Source organism: Scleropages formosus, chromosome 10 (assembly GCF_900964775.1).
Source record: "Scleropages formosus chromosome 10, fSclFor1.1, whole genome shotgun sequence".
Taxonomy (NCBI): domain Eukaryota; kingdom Metazoa; phylum Chordata; class Actinopteri; order Osteoglossiformes; family Osteoglossidae; genus Scleropages; species Scleropages formosus.
The window spans coordinates 15,877,073-15,883,918 of NC_041815.1; positions in this window are offsets into that span (position 1 = coordinate 15,877,073).

Below are 6,846 nucleotides of genomic sequence, written 5' to 3' on the forward strand. Positions count from 1 at the left end.
TTTTTAGTCGCAAGCAAAGCATGCTGTGAAACTTTTTTTGCTGTGACGACTGAATTGAAATACTAAAACACGGTGGTAACCTTCCCGGGCCGTGTAGTTTCTTGTAAATACTCCCGAACTTGGCGCACAGGCAGTGGGTGGCGAGCTGCCGCACAGCGTGTCTAGCACAGCCTAAGCCAAGGTTGAAGGTACCCGACTCCCAGTCCCATTCCGGCACTCGCATTCCCACATATATTTGTGTACAGTTCGGCCGATGCGGGGTCCCATGACTCATGACATGAGCTCTCACTGAGTCACTCCCTGGTTTACCGCTTGTCCCGCCCGAGGTCGCAGCGAAGCCTATCCGGAATCACTGGGCGCTAGCCTAGGAGGAAGGGAACTATGGCATAGGCTATGGGACACCACGCACGCAGCATCGCAGTCTCCTGACCCGTGTTGCCTGTCTATCATATCGGCTTACGTTTCTTGTTATATCAATAGCAACACCCAACAAGTTGTTTGGACGCGGCTGAGTTTCGGGAGCTCGCCCCCAACCCAAGGCTCCCCTATTGATTGAACCTCCTTTAAATTACTCTGAGGCCAATTAATCACCGGCCCACTTCATCCGCCCATGAAGACATCGCTTATCCTCGATGCGGATTTGCTCTGCTGTCATGACATCGTTAAACTGTAAGAGGTCGAAGCTTGGGTCAATTGAGTTGTGCGACCTGAGGTCTCCACTTCGCTGTCTTGTCGTTCTGTCATATCAAATATCATACAGCTGTAGTACTCGAAAGGCTTACACTGGAACCTCTAAGTCGATATGAAAAACTGCTCAGAAATACGTTTCTGCAGCACATTTTTTGGTAATTTATCATGACAGATGCGATGGCTTTAAACATCTTATAATTGATATGTTTTCCATGCGAGCAACTTATTTGCCTTGAAGGTTTGAGTTTTCTTGTACATAAACATGATTATTTTATGTAAAAAAAAAAAAAAAACTCGTGACAAAAAAATATTTAGGTTCTTTTTTATAAAGGAACTTATATATATATATAGTAAGACTTTATTAATACAAATGTATCATTTGTCTGATCATGAGGTACCTGTATGAAGCTAGTATATATTTTTGTATATTTCTTAAATTTTCCAGCATCCATAATTATATATTTTAATGTACAGAAGAATGTGAAATGTCATGCAGTATATTTACATATATACCTTATATTATGAAAGGCATCAATATCTATTGTCTCTTATATATCATATTGTACTGTGGTGTATGAATATGCCACATTTTGTCAACATGAAAGAATACTTTTATTTATATTGTAACTATGTTATTACTATGTATCATTAATTTTATGTTTGCAGAAATGAGTGCTGAGAAAATGGGAATGTAGTGAAAATTAATATACTCTGTTACAAAATACATAATTTTTCTTCTTTTACTTCCTTTTTTTGTAGTAAAATAAATGTCTTTCATAGAAGTGTTTTAGACTCAGTGTAGTAAATGGGCCTCATTAGGTCTATTTGGAACACTAAATTTTGCCTGCAGAGTGCCTGGCATTGAGGTTACAAATCTGCAGCTGAATCCAACCATGAACATCTCATTTGTACTTGTGGAACCCAGGTATTAACTCCTGAATGTATTTCATGTTTAATTTTATTTAGGTATAGAAAAGATACCTGTTTTGGAAAACACATTGAGGGACTATACACTTAGTTGTCATTTATTTATAGGCAGGAATAACTTACATTTATTTATTTGGGGGAGGGGGCATGGTGGTGCAGCAGGTTTGGCGAGGGCCTGCTGTCCAGTGGGTCTGGGGTTCAAGTCCTGCTTGGGGTGCCTTGTGACAGACTGGCATCCCATCCTGGGTGTGTCCCTTCCTCCTCCAGCCTTACACCCTATGTTGCCAGGTTGGGCTCCAGCTCACCACGACTCTGCTTGAGAAAATGTGTGTGTGTGTTTTTTGTTTAGCAGAAACTTTTCTCCAAAGCAACATCCAATGAACTCTATATAGTGTTATCAACCCCACCACCTTATTCACCTAGGTGATGTACACTGCTAGATACACTACTTACAATGGGTCACTCATCCATATATCAGTGGAACACACTCTCTCTGTCACTCACACACTATGGGTGAACCCCAACAGGATGTCTGTGGACTATGGGTGGAAACCCACACAGACACGGGGACAACATGCAAACTCCACACAGATTGAGCAGGGATCAAACCCATGTCCTCTCGCACCACCCAGGCACTGTTAGACAACAGCACTACTTGCTGTGCCATCATGCTGCCCTCTGGCTTCTTGTTTAAATTGTTGAATAAGGCCCAGCAAAATTATAATCTTGTGATTTGTGTAATTTAAGGGATATGATTGTCATTTTTAACCATATTTTCATTTTGCTTGACTTAATCTTAGAATTAAATACAGCACACAATGCTGGAAACAGTAGGATTATGAACACATTGTGTTCTTTGAAAAGACTGTCAGTTTACATGACTATTAAATATAGCTTGGATGTATGGGGTGAAGAATGTGGGTGAAAGCTGCTGTTGGTTCTTTGTTCTCTGAAACATTATTTATATGATGGATGCGTACACACCTCCTTGTGAGGAATATCTTGTCCACAGTGCAAGGTGATTAATATAGTATTTCTGAGGGCAGTAATTCATCAGTGTGAAAATCTGTTCTTCAAATGCAGACAAATACATACATTTGATTCCAGTAGCTTACATAGAATTGCTTTATATGTTTATGTTGTTTTTTGAATATTTTATAGTATCTAAGCCTATTAAGAACATTTTTATTTAAACTTGTGCTTCCAGTCATTATTTTCCATTCAGATTTTTCTCTGATTTCTGGGAAGTTCAGTAGACTAATGAATTAATGGTGGAAGACATGCAATCTCCTGAAAACTAAGTAATTGTCAAAAAGTGAATTGTTACACATCATATCAGAACTTTCCATAGTCTCTGTTACACTTTCCAAATTTTCCAGTTTTCTTCATGATTACTGTAATTCTGCTCCAGTGAAATTTCTGAAGTGATGTATACAGAGGCTTTATGTTGTACGTTTGTTCTGCATGGCTGTGCGAAGAGCGATGTCTGCAACAACTAACCAGAAGTTTTCACACCACTATAAGAGAAATTTGGAAGCTGACACTAACTACATAATGTTTCACAGATGCTTGTCTGGATTCTGAAACCTGGGTTACGCATGAGTTTTCATTTGGTTTGTATCAATTACAGTGCAGTATTAGGCAAATGTAGTCTCTAAACTGCTGCTTAGCACCTATTAGCAATTACTAGTGTTCCTTGATCAGTTATATAATTGAGCTATTCAGTACAATTTTTTGCCATGCCAGGAAAAAGGATACTTGGATATTTTAAGGTAGTTAGAATAATGGCGGTTGTTCAGTCTCACACATTGTAATTCAGGATTTCCAAAATCGTGTGAAAATTCATGTCACAAAATTTAGGAGAAACCGGGGCAAAGTTATAATGTTTCTGTTTAACTTTAATGGCTGCTGTTTTGTCAGTCTTACCAAGTAGGGCATGAAAGTTATTTCCCATCATGCTTGTAGGACAAACAGTAAGGGACCGAAGTACAGATGAGAGGAAAATGGGATAGATAAAGAAATCTTTTAAAAACCAACTTACCACTTTTCTGTTGATGTTGTCTGTTTTGTTTTCTAGTTTGGATGGGAAACACTTCACTGTAAAGAAATCTTGTGAGGATTTTATTTCAGGAGGTTCACACAGAGCCTCTGACCTCCTGAATGGATCTTATCCCAATGTCTTGAAAGCTAAATAGAAAGGATACGGTCATAGAACTAACCCTTTTGGATTTTGTAAAGATTTGTAATGATGCAATTTCACAACTGAATTTTTACCCTACAAAAAATTTCACTTCTCCCCCATTTGTTAGGTGGGAGAAGTGGGGTAACAAGGGTCAGGTATTGTATCTACTGGTGACCTGAAGGAGTTTCATGTATTTTGTTAACCTTCTGGTGGATCAGGTGGTGATGCATGCAGTAGGTAACAGTTTTTCTTTAATGTCGGATCTCATTATCTCTCAATTATATCTCCTACTTGGAAGTGCAAATCCTATGGCAACTCAGATGGTGTGAACATAAGCACATACTTCTAATTTGCTATCTGTAAGCTATGCACTTCAGGTAATTCTACAAGCTGCAGGTTTCATTGAGCATTATTAAAATATTCTTCCAATTATTGGTACTTCTGTGAGCAATGAGGAGGAAAAAACCCTGGGCATCATATGCATTCTAAAGAACATAGCCACTTTGTTACCTGGGCCTCTACAGTGTGTGTCTGTGGGTTTCAACCTTGTTCCCTGCTATTGCACCACTAAGAGGTTGCTTTCAGAACAACTTCAGCATGTTGCTGGTGAAAGACTATTGAAAGATTTGAAACAGAAGAACTTGCAGCACAAATTTCTGCAGTGGACCACCTGTACCATTTGCTGCGTGTTGTACCCAAGCAAGCTGTGAACATGTCTCAGCACATTGATAGGCTAGAATCAAGGCTTTTGATTTGATTTGAATGAATTTTTATTCATTCTCCAATATCAGTTACCCTTTGAATTGTAAGGATAATGGTAATAAAAAATCTGCTTTTGATCAGTGGTAAGGCTGTATTTCAGGGAATTTGTGTGTTACATCTCTTTTGCAGGGTGGCACAATGGAACACAAGTATGCAAAGCTGAATGCTGGTTTACTGTTAGTTATAATGGAACTATAGTATCTGTTCTATCCCACTTCAACAGTCGTTCAGATATGCTGAATCTGATCACTGTAATTAACCTACTTGGAGCTGATAATTTTGACTTTGCTACTACATAGTGGTTATATATCTATCCTTCTTTAAAAAGCACAAGAAAACACTGATGTATCTTATTCAAGTAATATACATATGTGAAAGAACCAAGTAATTACAGCTGGTCCCCTACTTATGAACTTAATTGGGACTGAGGATTGGTATGTTATTCAAAGTTCGCCAGTTGAATCTTCCCTCTGGCTGGGGCAGCTTGTGCACTGCCTGGGCATTTTGGGACCTCTGGCAGGAGTTATTTACGACACAGTGTAAGCATGAAAGCACAATAAAGAACTGTGCTGGGAGCTGGACTAGGGTGTTTGTGCTCATTTGTAGCTCCAGGATCCCCTTTTATCCCATGCTTCACATGAAATTTACTAATACATAATGCAAGTGTAATTATACAAAATAAAAGCGTAACTACAAGAAAATTAAAAAGAACATGCGATGACTGTCTATTGGCACATTGGGTGGTACTGTGATACATGATTAGAACTGGTATGCTAGCTCTCTTATTATTAAAGAATAGATATTAAATGGTTCTCAAAAAGTTTTAACAATGTAACAAAACAAAAAAAGGTGTAATTCAAAAGTACACAAATGGCAAACTTACTGTATTAAAACCAATTTTCACAGTTTATTTTCATGGTTTCATGAACTGAATGCTTACAGTTTGTATAGTACTTTTTTTTTTTCCAGACTCGTGCATCATGTTTGCTTGGCAACATGCTCATGAAAATCATCAGCAATGGCATGTGGAAGTCATGTAGTAAGACATGAGGTTTTCTGAGGAGTGTGAAATGCTCCTGCTGACAGCAAAGGTGTCAGAATAAACGTCCTCCACAACTGTCTAGAGAGCTGAGTGTGAGAAAGAAGATAGACATGGAATGGAAGCTGGAGCTGATGGTACAGCAAAACAGTTCTGCTCAGGTTACTTTATTTCTGTCTTCATGCAGGATGTTTTTTTACAGCTGTTTCGTCATGTCTGTAAAATGTAGCTTTAAAATGTTGAAAGTAAGCAAGTGATTTCATCCTAGAGTTCCTGCTATATCTAATGCTGCTGGTGTGAAGTTAGAAAGATGCAGTCTGTTACATTCATTTGGGAAATTATTTTAAAGATAACAGGTAAGAGCTTGTCTGGTAACCTAGAATTCCTCAAACATCAATTTAAGTATCCTGTGGAGTATGGTCTAGTCTGCAGTTTGGTTCCAATAGTTATGATTCTTGCTCTACTGAACAGCATGAGAAGAAATACTATATACCGTGAAGAACAGGCTAGGAGGCTGGGGGTATCTTTTAAAGTGAGGTTTTAAACTTGAAGGATGCGCCCTTGGGCATCTTACTGCAGAATCAGAGGGATTTGACCCGCCTACATGGGCTGTGACTGTGAGTGTTGCACTCCATACCGCTCCCTCCCTGCATGCTCCAGCCTCCTATCTGTCGTGGCAGTTTTTCTTTACCGCCTAGTCGAGAGGTGTGGAAGTGTTGGAGCACTTGAACAGGACAGAAAAACTGGTTGAAAGAGGTATTTTTTTGCACAAAATGGAAAAGGGACTTAGTCTGTATTTGTTTGGTGTCCTGAACTTAAGAAAGCTCAGTGGTATTATGTGAGAGAAGCGGGGAGAGAGTGGATAAAAAGAAGAAGGAAGATGGCCAGAGAGGGAACAGCTGATGCTGTGTGCTAGTCCCTTTTGCGATGGGACCCAAACTCAGGTTTGTTTAATTCATTTTCTGAATGGTCCAAATTACTTTATTTTTGTCAAACAATCTTAGAATGTAAAACCCTTTACTGTCAAATGAGTCAAGAAGTGTGGTAGTCTGTGTGGTACTGCATAGAATTCTCTAGCTGGGCTTGTATAACGGTGACACATTGACCGCCATCTATGCAAACCTCTGCTGCTTGGAAGTGTTATTTTTTTAATTCTGTAAGTAGTGGATTCACAGTGCTTTGGAAACAAAAGCTGAACTAGAATTGCAAACAATATAGCAGAGTTGCAGCTGATCTGTTGAGTAAA